Source organism: Heteronotia binoei, chromosome 4 (assembly GCF_032191835.1).
Source record: "Heteronotia binoei isolate CCM8104 ecotype False Entrance Well chromosome 4, APGP_CSIRO_Hbin_v1, whole genome shotgun sequence".
NCBI lineage: Eukaryota > Metazoa > Chordata > Lepidosauria > Squamata > Gekkonidae > Heteronotia > Heteronotia binoei.
Genome location: NC_083226.1, coordinates 100,747,238 through 100,766,912, shown reverse-complemented (window position 1 = coordinate 100,766,912; position 19,675 = coordinate 100,747,238).

Genomic DNA, 19,675 nt, shown 5'->3' with positions numbered 1-19,675 from the left:
GTATTTTAATTTAACAGATTGCTGGGAAACAGCAAAACTTGCAAAGGAGAAAAATTAAAAAGCCAATACATGGAATCGTAATGCAGTATTATCAAAATAGTTATAAGTAGTGGAAATACTGTAGTTACCCTGGTGTAACATATACAAGAAATCAAAATCCCCACAGTGTCATTCACAAGTTCCCTTCCCATCACTACTAAGGCATGAAGGGAACCTTTGGGGTAGAATGAAGTTCATAAACTTCATTAACACAGGGCAATTAAATTGTCTTTAGTAAGGTCCTTGTCTTCCTGAGGGTGGATATGGCATACTAGAAAGGATTTTGTTACCAATTGCCCTTTACAACAAGTTCCAGCAAGTTTGGGATACTTGGATTCCTACCTCTTAAAGGTTACTGGTTATTTTGAGGGAGGTGAGGGCTGACTTAGCACCATTGCCCCAATTGAAATAAATTGCTAAAGAATGTTATGTAGTGCCTGGTTTTCAGTTCTCAGCCTGTTTTATTGGCAGCCTTTTGAATAAAACCATTGTTTATTTATTTATTTATTTATTTGATGGACTTATATCCCGCCCTTCTCACCGAAGTGTCTCAGGGCGGCTCACAACACAATGATTCATACAATTCCATTTAAAACATTTACAGATACAATAAAAGCATAGTTAATAAAACAAGATAAAATAAAGGCAGCGGTCTATAAGAGCATTTTGTTCCATCCAAAGATGTTCCATCCAAAATATCAGTTAGGTGTTATAGGCCTGCCGGAAGAGGGCTGTCTTGCAGGCCCTGCGGAACTGCCCTAGGTCCCGCAGGGCCCGCACCTCCTCCGGCAGCTGGTTCCACCAGTAAGGTGCCGCTGTTGAGAAGGCCCGATCCCTGGTGGATTTTAGGCGGGCCTCCTTTGGTCCAGGGACTACCAGCAGATTTTGTGAGCCGGAACGTAGTACTCTCTGGGGAACGTGTGGGGAGAGACGGTCCCTAAGGTAGGCAGGTCCTAGGCCATACAGGGCTTTAAAGGTAATGACCAACACCTTGTACTGGACTCGGAATGTTACTGGCAGCCAGTGCAGATCCCGGAGCCCCGGCCGAATGTGCTCCCATCTTGGGAGCCCTAATAGCAGCCGGGCAGCAGCGTTCTGCACCAACTGCAGTTTCCGGGTCCGGCACAAGGGTAGCCCCATGTAGAGGGCATTACAGTAGTCCAGCCTCGAGGTGACCGTAGCATGAATCACTGTTGCTAGGTCGTCGCGTTCCAGGAAGGGGGCCAACTGTCTCGCCCGCCTAAGGTGAAAAAAAGCGGACTTGGCAGTGGCTGCTATCTGAGCCTCCATCGTCAGAGAAGGCTCCAACAGCACCCCCAGGCTCTTGACCCTGCCCGACGCTGTCAGTGGTGCGCCGTCAAAAACTGGCAGGGGGATTTCCCTTCCCGGGCCGCAGCGACCCAAGCAAAGGACCTCTGTCTTCGCTGGGTTCAGCTTCAGCCCGCTCAGCCTAAGCCACCTAGCCACTGCCTGTAACGCCCGGTCCAGATTTTCTGGGACGCAGGCGGGCCGGCCGTCCATAAGCAGATAGAGCTGGGTGTCGTCTGCATATTGATGACAACCCAGCCCATACCTTCGGGCAATCTGGGCAAGGGGGCGCATATAGATGTTGAATAACATCGGGGAAAGTACCGCCCCTTGAGGCACGCCGCAGTCAAGCGTGTGCCTCTGGGACAGTTCCTCCCCAATCGCCACCCTTTGTCCCCGACCGTCAAGGAAAGAGGAAAGCCATTGCAAGGCCAGCCCCTGAATCCCAGCGTCGGCAAGGCGGCGCGCCAGAAGCCGATGGTCGACCGTATCGAACGCTGCCGATAGGTCCAACAACATCAGCACCGCCGAGCCACCTTGATCCAGATGCCGCTGAAGGTCATCCGCCAGGGCGACCAGCACCGTCTCCGTCCCATGGCCCGGGCGGAAGCCAGATTGTATGTAACTACTTTGACTTTCTTGTGTTTATAAAATGTTCTTGTGTTTATAAAATGTTCTTTAAATTAACAAATGTTGTGTAATTAAAATTGCCAAAATGTGTAAATATTTACCAAAGTAATTTATGGATAATATATTTCAAATGTTCTAATTTTCCTCTATGATTGTGGCTATGAGCATTTAAAATATATTGTTTTGTTCCCTATTCCTGAGCAGACAGAAGTTCAGAATAACCTAGTCAGTTTCACTTTGGAGGATACAGCACAGTACTTATAGTGTTTTTGTAAGTTTCTTATTTTTATATATAAGTGAACATCTTGAGGAGTTTTTAAATGACAGAGAAAAAAACAGGAGAAACTTAACCCCCCAAAATTGAATCAAGACTCCAGAAAGATTAGTTACAAACAAATTATAAAGCCAATTACTAAAAACCATATATATTATAATATCAAAAATGCATGTATTTAATAGTTAGAAACATTTATGGGCCCAACTGTAGCCTCATAACAAAATAATTTTCAATGTACACAAGTGGAGAACTATTGCAACTTGATATGTTTCAGCCTTAAATGGCCTTCTTCGTTGGTCAAGCATAATACAAAATTAAGACAATTAACAAGTTAATGTAGGACCAAAAAAGAAGTTCTGTTAAAAGGGGGGGGGGAGAATGTTTTAAATTATAGATTACATTCAATGATTTTTTTAAAAATTATATATTTGTATTAAAAATTTAACTTATGATAACACTCAATTGACTCATTGGAATGTTTATGAGGCCGCCTGAAGTTTAGCTTTGTGTCATAGTCAGATGCATACATGTTGAGTACTGTTGCTTGTATGCCTGAAGGTAATAATAAATGTTCTAGTGGCTAATTTAACAATTATAAATGAATTACTCCAATCAATGAAAAAATAATGTAAAATTTACCTTCCAATTTTGGTCCAGAAGATACAGATGCAAACAACTGTTCAGAGCCAATGTACCATAAATGACAGATGCCTAAAGCTTACATACAATGGTATAGGATTATGTAATCCTGGTGTATACATACTTTGAAGACCTTAACCCCACTTTACTTGAATGAGGAAACTGACTGGATCTCTGTACAATATTATGTTACATAATATTTGTTATGCTTGGGTTTTTTGTCATTCCCCATAGATTTCTTGTAATGAGACTGTCATATTGTTTCTTTTTGATCCCTACCCTGATTACATCATGCATCCTGTTTTTTCATGGATTGGAAGATGCCCTTGCAGCATACACACTTCATCACTGCCAGCATGTTGGTGCTGGCATCTGTGACCATATAGCCACAGATGATGTTGTCACTGCCCACCTATTCCCTCAGCCTTCTCTGTTTGACATGGTGGCAATGTTTTGTGCTGTGTGATCTGCATCCATCCCCTGCACTTGAAGCAGAATCACTTTGTAGCTGGGCAGCAGGACTGTCCTCTTCTGGGGCCTGGGCTGTGCCCTGATGTTCCTACTGGCTGGTCATTGCCACTGCAGCCAGCGAAAGGCTATGTCCTTCATGAGGAAGAAGAGTTGGCCATCCACAGCAATCATCTAGCCAATGACAAGGTGAGTGACTGTTTCTTGCACCTTCCACATAACCTTTTTGGCCTCTTGGAGGGTAGCCTGCCCTGATGTTCAACCCCGGCAGCCTCAGTGTGGGGCGTCTTTCTTGGAGGAGCCTCCTGTTCTCCCTCCACTTCTCCCTGTGGAAAGGGAGTGGCCCTCTTCTTCCTCCTACTGGCCACCAATTTTTCCTCCAGCAGGAACATAGTTGGGTACATCTTTGCAGGTGCCTTCAGAGGACAGAGGAGGACAAGCATTAGGGTTGGTTTGTGCCCCTCCAGACATGGGTGTGATTCACTTGGCACTCTGTCACACAGGTCACTGGGGAGGGTGTGAAAATGTTTCCGAACTATGGCCCCAGGATTGGAGAAGGTGGAAGGCACAGCTGCTGTCTGACACGGCTGGAAGGGACTTCTTTCCCCCAGGATGAACACCCGTCATACCCACTTTCACCTTTATGGGACTTAGAAGTTTTTATATTCAGGTGGGATGGGAGGGTGAAAACCCTTTTGGAGGGAGGGGTCTGTAACTGGGACCCCAGAAATGTTATCCAGCCCCAACTTGGAAAGATCGTAGAGGAGTCAGTCTTAACATCCACTATGGAAGCAACCATAGAGGCATAACTATTACTTAGGAACATACTTGAAGTAATCCCCATACATTATTTCAGTGTATGAACATATGTCAACACCTCAATCTCTAAACCCTTGATTGGGCAAGAAACTGTACAGTCTTTATTATGCTAGACAGTTTACATCACTAATCACTTTAAATTGGAAACTTTGATTTTCACCAGTCTGGAGGGGCTGCAGTGCCCGCCGAGCTGTCATGGGGTAACTCTGGGGAGCCCCTGTCAGAAGTCTTGTCATGTCTGCCTTTCTGTCCTTCCCAGTCTGCCTTTGGAGAATTGTTGGTGGCCCAGCCAGCCTGACAGGTTTTCTTTGTAGAGTAGAAGAATTTGCTGCAGGTTGCTTCAGCCCTTTGGGGGAAAGCTGTGCGAGTTGTGGGGATGCTTGTCTGGTGGGGCCAGGGTGGCTGCCAAGTTGTGAAGTTATCTTGGGGTTCCCATGTCTGAAATCTCTTGTCATGTCTACCTTTTTGTCTTTCCAAAGCTGCCTTTGGAGAATTTGAGTGGCTCAAACAGCCCTGCAGATCTTTCTGCGCAGAGAATAATACTCCACAATGTTTCTGCCCTTGAGGGGGCTATGGGAGTTGTGGGCATCGAGCCTGTTTCCCTTGCTTGTCTGGTGGGGCTGAGGTGCCCACCAGGCTGTGATGGGGTAACTTTGGGGAGCCCATCAGATGTCTCTTGTCATGTCTGCCTTTCTGTCTTTGCATCACTTTAAATGGAAAATTCTGATAAGTTACGGAATAAGTTACGGAATAAATAAATTTCCACTGGTCTGGTGGGGCTGAGGTGTCCACTAAGCTGTTGTGGGGTAACTTTGGGTAATCCCTATTAAAAGTCTCTTGTCTTTAATCCCTATTAAAAGTCTCTTGTCATATCTGCTTTTCTGTTCTTCTGAATCTGCCTTTAAGAATTGTGGGTGGCCCAGCCGACTCTACAGGTGTTTCTTTTCTTCTGCACAGAAAATTTTGCTGTGGGTTGTGTCAGCCCGTGAGGTGGGGGGGATGCTGTGAGAGTTTTGGGCACTGGGCATGCTTCCCTTGTTTGTCTGCTGGGGTTGGGGTGCCTGCCAAGCTGCTGTTATCGAGTACCTTTGAGGAACCCTGTCAGAAGTCTCGTCACATTGCCTTTCTGTCTTCGCATCATTTTAAAAGGAAAACTCTGGTTTCCACTGGTCTAGTAGGACTGGGGTGCCCATCAAGCTGTCATGAGATAACTTTGGGGAGTCCTTGTTGAAATTCTGAGGATGTCGATGTTTCTGTCCTTCAAGACCTGCCTTTGGTGACTTGTGGGGGGGCCTGCATGTGTAGGGGGGATACTTGCCTCACTTCCAGTATCTGGCTGGGGGAGAGGTCTGCCCAGGTGAAGTTTCCCTGTGAGGCTGGTGTCACTGGCTTGTTCATGAGCCGCCCCATAGACTCCTGTAACTGCACCTGTCTTTTCCGGAGACAACACTAGGAAGATCTTTTCTGGTCTGTAAATGGGACCCCAGAAATGTAGTCTTTCCCCAATTTGAAGGATTGTAGAGGAGTGGGCAGCAGGGTGAAGTTCCCTGTGCATTTTGATGTGTGTAGTTTGCAGGGGGTCCATTTTGATGTGTGTAGTTTGCAGGGGGTGTGTAGTTTGCAGGGGGTCCATTCTATACAGTTCTGTACCTATGCCTGACATTTCTTCCAAAAGCACTTTAAGGCCTGCCCTTAGTCACGTTGGGCTTGCTGTGTTACAGTGGTAGTGGTTCTGCTGGGCCTGCAAAAATGCCCACAAAAATGCCCACCACCTTCAGTTTTTATTGCAGAGAATCTCAGGGATTTTGATTCTGTTCTGCTAGCCTATTACCCTTATTTGTTTGTGGGTTTTTTGTTGCCCCCCCCATCCACTGGAAACAATGGAGGATGGGGTACCTTCTTTGGGGGGCTTTAAACCAGACCCTGTAAATTCAATCATCACCAAACTTGGAGGGCAGATAGAGGAGACTCAGCTAGAGATCCCTGCAAGTTTAACGTCTCCAGTACTCTAGGGGAGCCATTCTACTGGTTCACAAACTGAACCAGTTTGTCTAACTTCAAAAAGCTGGTCTGTGGTTCATGAACCAGGTACACTGCAAACCAAACCAAACTGCATTTTCTTAGTCTGTGCCCATCCTGTTTAGACACACTGGTGGTTTGCTATATCACTAGCAATGCACAAATTATGTTTGTTAATTAAATATAGAATGCAGTATTTTATAGTGCAGAGGATAGATTCACACTCAGTGGGTACTATCCATGGTGACTAAAGGAAACCTTCATATCCAGAGGCAGCAAACCAATATTATACAGTAACTTCAAGAAAAGTCCTCTGTGTTCCAGGGTAAAAACATAAGAAGAGCTCTGCTGGATTAAACCAGTGTCCAGCATACCACTGAAAACAGAAGACAACCTGCTGCCCCAAAGGGCCCATGAACAGCATATGGTTCAAAGCATTTCCTGATGTTACCTCCCAGCACTGGATTCCAAAGGTAACTGTGAGCCACTGTATAAAACAGGATGCTGGATCACTGGTCCGATCCAGCAGGGCAGCTCTTATGTTCTCCATGTGTTCCTACATGCTGGCAAGAGAGAACTTGATTGCAGGCAGTTACTTGAACCTGCATTTGCAGAGCTGCCTGGAGTATGTTAATTCTGGATCTCTTTCTGATAGTGCCTTTTTCCTGCAGTAACCATGGTCCCTTTGTTCATCTTTCTTTAGGAAGAACTTCCTGACCTTTAGAGTGATTCCTCAGTGGAACAGACTTCCTCGGAAGATGGTGGGCTCTCTTTCCTTGGAGGTTTTTAAACAGAGGCTAGATGGCCATCTGACAGCAATGAAGATACTGTGAATTTAGGGGGAGGTGTTAGTGAGTTTGGACTAGTGAGTTAGTGAGTTAGTGGGTTGGACTAGATGACCCTTGAGGTCCCTTCCAACTCTATGATTCCATGATTCTGTGCTCTGCACATGACAAGTGATGGGGCCCTTACATCAGAAGTGTGTGGTATCACTGTATGCTGGCTGACTGTCTGCAAGCTACAGGCCACAGGATGCATGCCATGCATTGATTGGTGGATGCTGGCGATTGCTATTAACTCTATTGCAATTGCTATACTCTCAGAACAATTTTTTGGGGTGCTTGTCACATTTCCCCTCTGCAGAGCAGGTGCAGGATACTGACTAGTGGCACTATAATGGCATCAGTGTCATCGGACTGAGTTGCTGCTGAGGTGTAAACCAGTTAGAAATAATGTAAATTAAGAAGCTGGGTATGTTGTATCACAAACACGTTTCTGTTTCAGGTAGCACTCTTGACTTCATAGAATCAGAGTTGGAAGGGACCTCCATGCTCATCAAGTTGAACTCCTGCACAATGCAGGGAATTTACAAATACTTCTCCACACACACACCCAGGGTGCGGTCAGACAGAACATTAACCGCGATTCACCCACGCCCCCAATGCGGAGTTAAAGCGGACGTTCAGACATCCACATCTGTCAACCGATGTGGAGTCGTGATCATCCCAGCTTGCGCCGCATGTATATCAGGATAATTTGACTGTAGAAAAGGTCCGGTCCTTTTTCGAAGACCCACTACAAGGTCGGGTTTTTACAGTGTGGATGTTCGGCGCGGGATACAGGCGCGACAGAACACCACCCTTGCCCTAGTGCTCACTGTCGTAGTTTACGTATTCTTCCACTCAACGAACCAAAAGGCATATTCCTCAAATTAATATAAAATTAAATGCCAAGGCATTAAAAAAAAGGAAATGTAACCTTTTCCCAGATGTAAAGAATATAAGAAATGTGTTTCTCTCGTTTTAAATCAACTGCACAATGAAGTAGTCCCCCGCCAAAACTTGATTTGAAATCCACTGGCTGGTTGACGGAATTGCTTGTTTTCCCGCCTATCGCTCGAAGCACTTTTGTCCAGCTTGCACAGAACGTTTTGAACATGCTGCACAATATGGCTGGAGTTCGGGGCTTATCATAGAGGAGAGAGGAGGTTTTGGACTTGCTCGCACTTTGGGGGGAAAGAAGGGTGCAAAGAGTGCTCAAGCAATCCCACAGAAATATCAACATCTACGAGGAGATTGCGAAGGGGATGGTGGCAAGGGGCCACAAGAGGACGGCGTTAGAGTGCCGCACCAAGACCAAGGCGCTTCGTTCGGAGTATTGAAAAGTCATTGCGGCTAATGCGAAATCGGGATCCAACAAGAAAAGCTGCCCATACTTCGAGGAGCTTGAAGCCATTCTACACGGAGAGGCGGACATTCGCCCAAACCGTGTGACACAGAGCACTAGACGCCAGAGCACTTGCTCTGGGTTGGAGGGGGGGGCAGGGAGGTGAGCCTCCAGACTCCATTCTTCTGTTCTCCCAGGAGGAAAGCACTACCAGAGAGACGCAGGGCGAGGCTGCAAGAGAACCCGTCATGTCAGGTAAAAATCGTGACTGTCTCATCTACCTGTTTGGGGAGGGGGGTTCTCAAAACAGGATTGGTGGCCGTGAAATTGGAATGGAAAGCCTTGTTTTCCCAAGGCTTCGCTGCTCTGGGACATGGGGAGTGGGCCTCACATTTTTTGGTTGGGGGGGGCATTCAGCGGGGCGACCACCTCCCCCTCTCTCCTTCCCTCTTGGCCTACTGCCCCCCCACCCATGATCACATGCTGATTTATTTCTTTTTCTGCAGATTCCTCTGGTTCTCCAGCAATGGATGATGTGGAGGCAGAGATCCTGGATAGTGACGCCACGCAGGTGGACTTCCCAGAGAGTTCGAGTGAGTTTAACCTGGTATGATTACTTCTCACCTACTCCATTTCTAGGTGTCCTAGTTGTTGAGCTATGTCATGCGCTATGCTATAATGTGTGTTTTGACCAGTGCTTGACTATTGGGATTCTGCTCTCCATGCTCCTCATCCAACATGTGCAGTGCATGATTAACTCTAAGTGATAATTTCCTCACATCACTCCTCCAAGACTTGGACTAAGGGAGACTTAATTCTCTCTACAGAACACACAATCACACTGGACCTGGTTCGGGTGGATGTGAATGGGAGTGTTGGCACGGGTGAGGGGCTTGTTGAAGGTGAGTTAGCGAGGGTTGCCCTTGCTAAAAGCTTGGTTAAATGTTTACAGAAAATAGATTGCTCTCTTCCCCTGGGGCCCTCGGCCTGGGGGGGGGGTTAGGTGGGAGCACTGTGAGACGGGGAATCATCACAGTATTTAACCATGCCCTTTGAGAGGGCCAGGCATTTCACCCTTGCTCCCTTGCCTTTCACCTAGCTGCTGTCGTTTCTGCAATGCCACCAACCACGCCTATGAGGGAGAAATCTGCTGTGAGTGACAAGAACCCTGACAGTAAGTTTGCAAGTGGAGGAGGTGATCTGACCCTCGAATAAAACTGCTAATCTTGACTCTTATCTGGGAGAACAGGGTATCTCTGATGGGATAATCCTGGCCCTTGCTGGCAAAGTTTTTTAAGACTTGCCTAAAAAGTTTCCTTCACCACTGTCCATGTTATAGACTCTCTCGCACTCAGCTTTCAGCAACCATGCTGCATGTCTTTATTCCCTTCAAAAACTCCACAGCTGGCTACTGAGTTTGGAATGGAGGGAGTTTTGGAGGATTTCTCTTGCCCAAAAGGTGACCACGGGCTAACCAATGATAAGTCCAATCCTCTTCATAATTTCAGCCTGTTACTCATGCTGCACAATCATTCCATCAGCCTTTATTTATGTCTTTCCCCTACAACTTCCTTCTCGTCCCCTGCCCTAGCTCAGTTTCAGTAGTTCTCACAATTTTGGGGGGCAATGTAAGAACCTGCGGAGTTCTACGTTTGTGGAGTTCTACGTTTACACCGCAGGTTTAACAGGTTACTGTATCATTTTATTCAACTTCAGATATTCCACCAGGAGCACTAATGTCGGAGCTGACCCCTAGGTCACGCGAGGCCATTTTGAGGGCTAGGAGGAAGAAGGTATCGGCACTTCAGAAGGTGGGAGAGCACCTTGAGCAGCAGGCTGCACGTGACAACAAGTCCATAATTGCATCCTCACAACAGGAGCACCTGGAGGTTCTGGAGGAAATGCGGGCCTCTCGGCAGCAGCAGGGAGCCTCTAGGGAAATCATGGAAGGCTTTATGAAGGCTGCAGTCACCACCGTGGGGGACATCTCGAAGACCTTGGTTCCCTTGGTCCAGTTGATAACAGCACGTCAACTGGACTTCAATGGAAATGATGCCACCTTGAACAGGGTGGGTGATGGTGATTTGAGAGGGGCCTCTGTGGGTGATGCTGCCTGAGAGGCAGGGTCCCCTAAGGACTCCAGCATTAGTGGCAACGGTCAACGCTCCAGGCGTGCCCCTAAAAGGAAAACCCCCTACACGCCACCAAGCTGAAATGTCATGCTGATGGCGCAGTGGAGGTTGGCTATCAAAAGTACATTGGCTATAGAGCAATCACGACTAAGTTATTGGCAAAATTATCTTAAGATTCCTCTAATGTCATGCCATGGCAATGCTAATGAGAGAGGCTACCCAGGAAAAGCCATACTCCCTGGTTGGCATTGTTTCCCCACAGTCCATGCAGGGTTTGGCCTAAATTGAAATCTTCGATTGTGCTGGTTTTCTTAAAATAAAGGCTCCTGAACCTGCCATTTCGTAGTAGGTTTTTATTTAAACATCTACATTGAAGTTGTGGTTGTAAGTGGGCGTGGCACGGGCCCTCACTAAGTCGCAGAGATTGAGAACTCCACCCTATATGAAAAGGGGGGGCAGGCCAGGCCAAAGCGTTACAAAAACCATACAGAGAACTGTATATCAAATTCAAGGAGTGCCTCGAGGACCAACACTGTCTGCCTATGTGCTCCTCTTAGACTGAGGACAACTAGACCAGATACCGGACTTTCCAGATACCGCAATGTGAGGAAATGTTCCTTACAGAACATAGAGAACCCTTCCCCTCTTTTCTCTTTTCTTAAAACACCGTGCACACACACACACTCACTGTACATGCATCCACACACGTAGAAGACCGCACAGCTAGGCAGATAACGGATCAGCTCTGAGCAGCACATAAATCAAGTCCTTAAAACCTGGACAAGGTTCAGTTTTAAGGCTCTCGTTTAAGTCTCGAGGGCCCACTAGGAAAAGCGCCACGCACCCTCACCACAGCAAAACTTCTGTTTAACCACATTTGGACTCGCTGGGGTCATGGACTCATATTTAGGTTCGCATTTCATTGGGGAGGTAACCAAAGAACTTTGCAAAGCCTTAGGGGTAGAGCGGCGCTTCCATATTGTGAGACACCCACAAGCATCCGGAGCAATCGAACGGACTAACCGGACCATTACAGAGAGACTGCCTAAACTAGTCCAGTCAACAGGCAGGGATTGGGATAACGGTCTGTATCCCAAGGAACTCATGCTGTGCAAAGTAATTAAGTCTAGCTACAGAAACAATGACAGCAGACTCCTCATTTGCAGTTACGACATTCAAGTTTGTGACGAGGAATGGGTCAGACCCCCAAATGTGATTTCATTATGTGTAGGAACCAGAATAACAACTCAGCAGTTGTATTGCTTCTCTCATGAAGACACACTAAGACCTTTGGTAGCAATGAACTGTGCGTATGTCCCAAAAAGCCCATGCGGACTGCCGACATCTCCAAAGACAACCCCAAATGTCAGTCCAGCCTCTAAAGGGTTTACAGAGGATATGGGGCCATACTGTGACATAGCCATTGTGTCGACCACGGTACAGAAGGAAGGGGATCCCTTTAAAATTATGATATCAGTTGGCTCTAGAGAAGAAAAAGAGGTATCTCTCTCCATAAACTCAGCCACAGGAGAGATATTCCGATACAATATAACCACATGGAAGGACCAGAATTGGATAGTTACTAAGACACAACTAGAGAAACAAGGTCCTCCAGACTGGTTTTTAAAAATAGACAACCTGTGCCACGAGAAGCAGGTGGCAGCCACGAAGTATGCTAAATTGGGAGCTTTTACTGCAAACCTTCACTTCAAGCCCAATCCATGAATGTAGCCATGGCTATGGGAATAATTAGACAGGCAGTGGAAGGACATGTTCCTGTAGAGATTAAGCAAGTACTCACACCCAAAATTTCAACCTTGGAACTGGAACTAGAAGCATGGTGGACCCTAGTAAATACCTCTTTCATGGCTGAGACCCAGGAATTAAGACTTCTCCTTTTATTAATTTATGCAAACAGTTTCTTTTATGTGCATCCCATCATCCCACCAGGACTACAAACGGGACCTAACAAAGTCCTGCACTCTCTAGACTCAGAGAAATGGGCTAGAAGTGACAACGGAGAATGGAAAGCAGTGAACCTGCAAGCATGGGAATACTCTTCCCTGACACAGGAGAAAGTATAATAATTACATCTTCTCCCCAAAGCTTTCATTGAAGGTCAATTTTTGGTCTGTGTTTTCTCTAGCTTTTAGTTTTTCTGCCTTTTACTGTAATAAGGCAGGGCTAAAGAGCCCTAGAGTTATGGGTCCGAACCAGAGAGTATGTCAGGAAGAAGGAGACAAACTCCAAATGCCCAGGCAGTTTAGAAGTGATAGATCACAGAGACAACACACAACGGACATTTCCGTCTGATGAAGGATTTGGATCAGACCCTTTGAGAGCCTGGTAATGCAGCCCTAAATGCATAACTGCATAAGGGACCAGTCTGGTCATAGCCTAAATTCCACAGCGTTCCTCTGCTGACCCTGTCCTATCGACTGATTGGAAGGTTCCTTTCCAAGTATTTCCCTACCTTGCCTAAAGGTTTTGGGAAGCTCCTCCTCCTTACTCCCGCCCCAAGCAGAGTTTTTTTTTGGGGGGGAAAGACCATTGCTTCGCTGCTCCCAATCAGCCGCAGGCTTGAGGTATTTGCATGATCCCACTCTGCACATGCTCCAACCTGAAGCCAGGGCGCAAGGAAAGATGGGAAATGGAGTCCGTCTCCCATTCACCAATTCTTGCAAGTTCAAGGTTAGCCTTATTGGACTGAGCAGCACGGAGAAACTTTTAGTTTTTCTTTCTTTTACCGTAATAAGGAAGGGCTGAAGAGCCCTAGAGTTATGGTCCGAACCAGAGAGTATGTCAGCAAGAAGGAGACAAACTCCAAAGGTCCAGGCAGTTTAGAAGGCGTTGGATCATGGAGCCAACACACAACAAACAATCATTTCCGGGAGCTCCAAATCGGCACCTGGAAAGACGCTGTTCTGACCCATTGAGCCAACAAGAGTCTGAGGGAGTTGACTAAGGAAACACGTCTTACCTTTTAAGCCTCTGGTAATGCAGCCCTTCTCTGCATAACTGCAGAAGGGACCAGAGCGGCCGTAAGATCCAGCCAGAACAGCGAAAATAGGCAGTCTTTTTCTGTTGACCCGACTACTGCGACTAGCCGTATGGTCATCAGGAGACCAGAGCTATGTGGGTTCCTTATAGCTATGGATTTCACTTATGGTTAAAAGAAGTCCCCGTTCTTTTCAATCTTTTTTTCCACCCCCGAAACATGTCTTAATTTAAATGAAATTACTAGCAATCTTGCTTCCAGACGGCCGCAGGCTTGAGGCATTTGCATGATCCCACTCTGCAAATGCTCCAACCTGAAGCCAGGGCGCCAGGAAAGATGGGGAATGGAGTCCACTCCCATTCACCAATTGTTGCAAGTTCAAGGTCTATATTTTACTGAGTGAAAGGAGGGCTTAAGAGCCCCAGGATGTTGTGACAGGAGAACAGGCCTTTCCAGACTCCAGATACCCTAGCAGTAAGAATTGCTGCGTTTAGACTCCAATAGCATCTTTGGAGCACCAGCGTCCAGCAAGCAATTCATTACTGCAGGGTCCGGAGTTGACACGTTGGCAGAAACTGTCTTGGCCCTTTGAGGTGCCCAGTAATCTGGCAGTCAACCCAACTTCTTCCCTAGTGATCCATGATCCTGAGGTATTAGAGGGATCTGGAGAGGGAAGGAAGTTGCAGCCAAAAGTGCCAACTCAGGGAACCTGGCAGTGAGTTTGTTCTGACCCAAAGAGCCATCTGGGAGTGCAGCCCTTGCTCACATAACTGCAGAAGGGACCCAGAATGGATATAGGGCACTGAACCAGGAAGCTTGGCGCAGTGACTTTCCGTGACCAGCCCTTGTCTACCAACTAGCTTTCAGGTCCGAGCAGGGGTCCTGTACTGACAGCATTCCCCGCGCGGCATGTTTTCACAAGGCCATAGACCCTAAGTGTAGACCCTAAGTGTGATCGCTGAAAAGCGGGACACTGCCGTGATGCAACGGTGTGCTCGCACAACCCCCACGACATTGATGCGCGGCAAAGCTTCTCGTGTGATTGAGCAACTGCTTTTCACTAACGGGATCAACCTTTTATATGACCATTCGTGTGAATGCCGCCACGTCGGATTTTTTTGCCCCGGTCCAGAAAAAGGCTCTTCCATCTCGCTTTAAGTGGTACGTCTGACTGCACCCCCAGTGACACCTGCTCCACACCCATAAGATGTGAGGGGGGGAAACCCTCTCCAGGATCCCTGGCAAAACTGGCCTAGAGAAAAAATGCTGCCTGACTCCAAGGTGGCAAACAGCATTTCCCTGTGTGTGTAAAAAAAGGGCCAAAAGAATAAGCATGGATGCAACTTTTTCTTCCTGTTCCATGAGAACATGATCTGCCTAAGTTCACAGGATCAGCATTGCTGTCCTATGGCCATCCAGCCTCTGTTTAAAAACCTCCAAAGGAGAGCCCACCACCTCCTGAGGAAGCCTGTTCCACTGAGAAACAACTCTGTCAGGAAGTTCTTCCTAATGTTCCGTCAAAAACTCTTTTGACATAATTTAAATCCATTGGTTCTGGTGTGACCTTCTAAGGCCATAGAAAACAACTTTTGAAATCACTTTTCAAGATGCCTGAAAATAAGATTACAAAGGTGGAGTACTTCGTTTCAGAAACAGACTTTATTCAATGCTATCACAAAAGCTTTGTATTTCATTTGGAAATCATATTCCACACAGCTTCATATGTTATTGTGTATCTTGCTCACATCTGGTCATTTTAGTTACTGCATAACTAAGCATAAACACAATTGCTATTACTTTTTGAATGAAAAGAAACCCCACTGTGTGGGGCTCACGCGCTTGAGCCCCCAGACCCCACAAAGCCTGAAGACAGAAATGTGGGTGGATCACGCATTTGGCATATCAGCCTGAGCCGCCCACATTGTGTCTGAAAGCCTAAAAGGGCGCAGACATCTTACACTCGTATTCTCGCTTCCTTTTGCTGACACATGTATTCTTGATAAATTGCTGGCTGTATCGAATCTTGGAGGCTATGAAGACATAACCTCATGCTTTTGAACAAAAGCTTCCTGTTTCATTAACTGCCTGATTAGCATCAGCTAGAGATGTATAAATAAAACGAGGACTTGCAGAGAGCAAACAAGCTTTCCTCACTTCCTCAATACACGTGTCGAGAGTCTTCATTCCTACATATAATAATTTATCTGTCTCGGTATGAACAATTTCTCCAAACAAACATACTAAGAGAAGATCTGCCGGATAAAAAATAATTGTGCTGTCTGCCCTCTTAACCATTGATCCAAATTAACTGTATACTTATCTAACGTTTTAACAAAACCTTTCCATCCTTAGAATCTCCCTTGACCTTTTAAAATCACATATTAGTTCTTATTAACAATTCCATATTTAATTACCCACAGAGGAAACCACAACTCAGAAACACTTCTTCCCAGGAAAGTTTTTTACATCTTGATTTTTACTACTTAACTCAACCATATTAAAAATACAAACTCGCTTATGAGTTTGACAATATTATCGTTACAGTGAGCATAAGAGTCAAATATCTTTATCTATTAATTACAAACCAAATTGAAAGATAATTATGTTATCTACCTTCTTAAGTATATAGCCCAAAAATCCCACCTAGCTTTTTAAAATCATATATAAGTTCTTACTGTGAGTTCCATATCCAACTACCCGCAAAGATTGCCAACTTGCAAATTAATTACATTATCTGTCTTCTTAAAATTTAAAAACTTTTCATCCTTTAGCTTTTATATCCATATTACGCCAGTAAAAACAACTTAATATAACCCAGACATCACATTTTGCCTTTTAAAACCGCATGTCAGTTCTTCTTGGTAGTTCCATATCCAACTATCTACAAAGAGAGAGAGTTCAAAAATTCTTCTTCCTGAAAAATTTCCACATCTTGAAATGTGGAAATTTCTCAATGCAGTCATCCCTCTCAATGCAGTCATCCCTCTCAGTAAGGGAGGAAAAAAGTCTATGCCATTTGTTCCTCTCTTGAGGATTGAGCAGAACGCTCAGTCTTGATTTCCGGTCTTGTTTTTTAACTGCGCCATAAGGTTCTATTTTGGTTTTCTTTTGTTCATTTCACAGTGGATCACTCTCCCCTTCTAATTCCGCAGACATCACCAGAATCTCTTTAGCACTGGAAAGATTTTAGAACAGTCTCATGTGCCTGCAAACTAGAATATTGAGCAAAAGTAAACATCCAGAGAAGGACCTCATGACTCAGAAAACATTGCTATGTACAAAGATGGTCCTACAGCCAATTCTAACACTGTCAGTTAAAGGAATCTTGGATAGCAGATCTTTCTCTACTTGAGCCATTGACAGCTGCTACCAAATAGAATAGACTATACTGCATGCACCCTGATGTTCACTTGTATTTGTATGAACCTTACGTTTCTGTACTTTTTTTAAAAAAAAAAATGTTGGCTTGCAACATTTGAAAGATCTACAAAACCAAATTGCTTTTGTTGATCATTATGATTGTTTACTTTACTAGCAGTATTTTGTTGAACTGATATCAAAATAATATTTGCATGTATTTAACATTAGGCTTGTACTTAATGTCAGAGCCAGTACTTGATGTGTTAAAGCTAAGCAAGCGCTTTAATGATAAAAACATAAATTATAAAGCTTTTTCAAAAATGTAGATTTTATAAACTTTTCTTCCAAAGCACAGAATTGTTATTTTCTGTCAAGCTCCAAGTTAACTATTCCATTTGTGCCAAAATGAGAATTTGATAATGGGATTGTATGGATGGATTTAAATGTTAGAGGATATCAGGGCTTTTTTTGTAGAAAAAGCCCAGCAGGAACTCATTAGTATGTGAGGCCACACCTCTGACATCACCATCATGTGCATACTAGGCCACATCTCTGACATCACCATAATTTGCATACTAGGCCACACCTCTGACATCAACCAAAGTGCTATAATATCTTTTTTGAGGTGTGGTAACCAGAATTGTATGGTGTACAATTCTGGTCACCACACCTCAAAAAAGATATTCTAGCATTGGAAAAAGTCCAGAAACATATAGCAATATATAGAGAGAGCCATAAATATATAGCCTTCCCGGGAAAAAAATCAAGTTTCAACACACTACTCAATCACAAGAGCCAGCTGGTATAGTGCTTGAAAAAAGACAGACAGAGAAATAAAGAAGTAGAAAGGGAAAAAGACTGATTGACAGAAAGAGAGAGAAAGAGAGAAAGAAAGAAAGAAAGAAAGAAAGAAAGAAAGAAAGAAAGAAAGAGAAAAAGAAAGAAAGGAAGGAAGGAAGGAAGGAAGGAAGGAAGGAAGGAAGGAAGGAAGGAAGGAAGGAAGGAAGGAAAAGAAATAAATGGAAAGAAAGGGAATGGGAGCAATTCACTTGTAAGACTGCTGACTCTCAGGAAGCCCGTGCTCTGCAGCTTGGCCCCCAGCCCCACCGGACACCAGGAAGTTGGGAGGCCACACACGGCTGGCCTGCCCAAACCCCGCTTGACACCTGGAACTCGGGAGGCCCCCCACATACATGCGGCTGGCCTCCCTGAACTCCGCTGGACATCTGGAACCCGGGAGGCCCCTGCGTACGCGTGGCTGGCCTCCCTGAACTTTGCTGGACATCTGGAACTCAGGAGGCCTCGGCGCATACACGGCTGGCCTTGGCAGACCCTGGAATTCGGGAGACCCCCACAGATGCATGGCTGGTTTCCCCTGACCCCACCAGACTTCCAGAACTCAGGAGGCCCCCACACATGCATGGCTGGCTTCTCCAAACCCTTCCAGCCAGCGGGGGAAGCTGCCTGGGTTGAACCGGAACACTGGCCTAGGTAGCCAGAATGCTGCCCAGGCCAGCCAGAACAGCATGTCGGTGCGTTTCGGCTCAAAAAATCCCTGGATAATATAGAGCAAATACTAGGTGCCTCTAAATTAAAAATTCTATTTTTCTTGCTTTTTTTTTGAAGAAATACTTAATTAGACTGATTTCACCAGTATTGCATCATTATGCAGATTTTCTTCATTAGAGTTATGAAGCATTGCCAGATTACTATTTTGCCATGTGTAAGTACTTAATATTTTAAAAATAGACCAGTGCCTCAGTCCTGAAGTACACAGCATGGATGCAACTCCATTAATGGAATTAAAAATGTAAAAAGAGTGTGCTTAACTCGTTACTTTAATGTGAGAATAGGAACAATATGCACTCTTATTTGCTATATTTTCTTATTTCAAATAATTTAGGGAGGCATGAATGGACTTTACAACCTAATGAAATATTTTAGGGTAAAAGACAGCAATTGGCCCCAAATTGCCCACAGTGCTGTATGCTATAAGCATAAAGTAAGAATATTTAAATGGAAAATGAAGGACAAGATGGAATGTTTATTAATTGTACAAAACTGCCAGGCAGGTTGCAAACAAGTAAAGTCTATAAAAATCTTCACAACCCTGACTTTAGAGGCTATCTCTATAATAATGTTAAATGTTGTTTTCAGTGTATTTCGATTCTACTTTCTGGTAACTAGAGATACTGCTGTGCAGGCCTCGGATTCAGTGGGAGCTCACAGGAGTGCAGCTCTTGAACCTTTCTGAAAGTTCCACCTCCTCCTGAGAGTTCCATCTCTTCCTGAGAGTTCCACCTCCTTGTCCATTAAATAGTAGGTGCAGCTGCGTAACAATCCCTGGATGAGCTCCACCACCTATATTTCTACAAAACAACCCCTGCTGCTGTGAGTTTTGTGCCAGTTGTTTGACATTCACTGAGGAGTATAATCATAGATAGAATCTATAAAATCATAGAATAAAATCATATTTGGAAATAAAAATTCCATTTGGTCTGATACTATGCTGCGGCAGAACCATTCACACCCCAGTTCTTATCCCACTTCCCAACAGACCAACAGTGCAATCTTAAACAGTTACACATTTCATAAGTCTGCTTAGGAATGCAGTGTAAGAGATGCAGACTAGAGCACACACATTGCAAAAATGTCCTTACAGAGAAAATAGTTACAAATGACTCCAGCTAGTGTGCAGTGATCCGTAGTCACAATGTTAAAGCATCTAACACATTTCTCTCTTTCTCCCCTTTTTATTTATTTTCGTTTTTTCATTTCTTCCAAGAGCCTATTTAGATATAGTCCTTAAAACAGCATGTT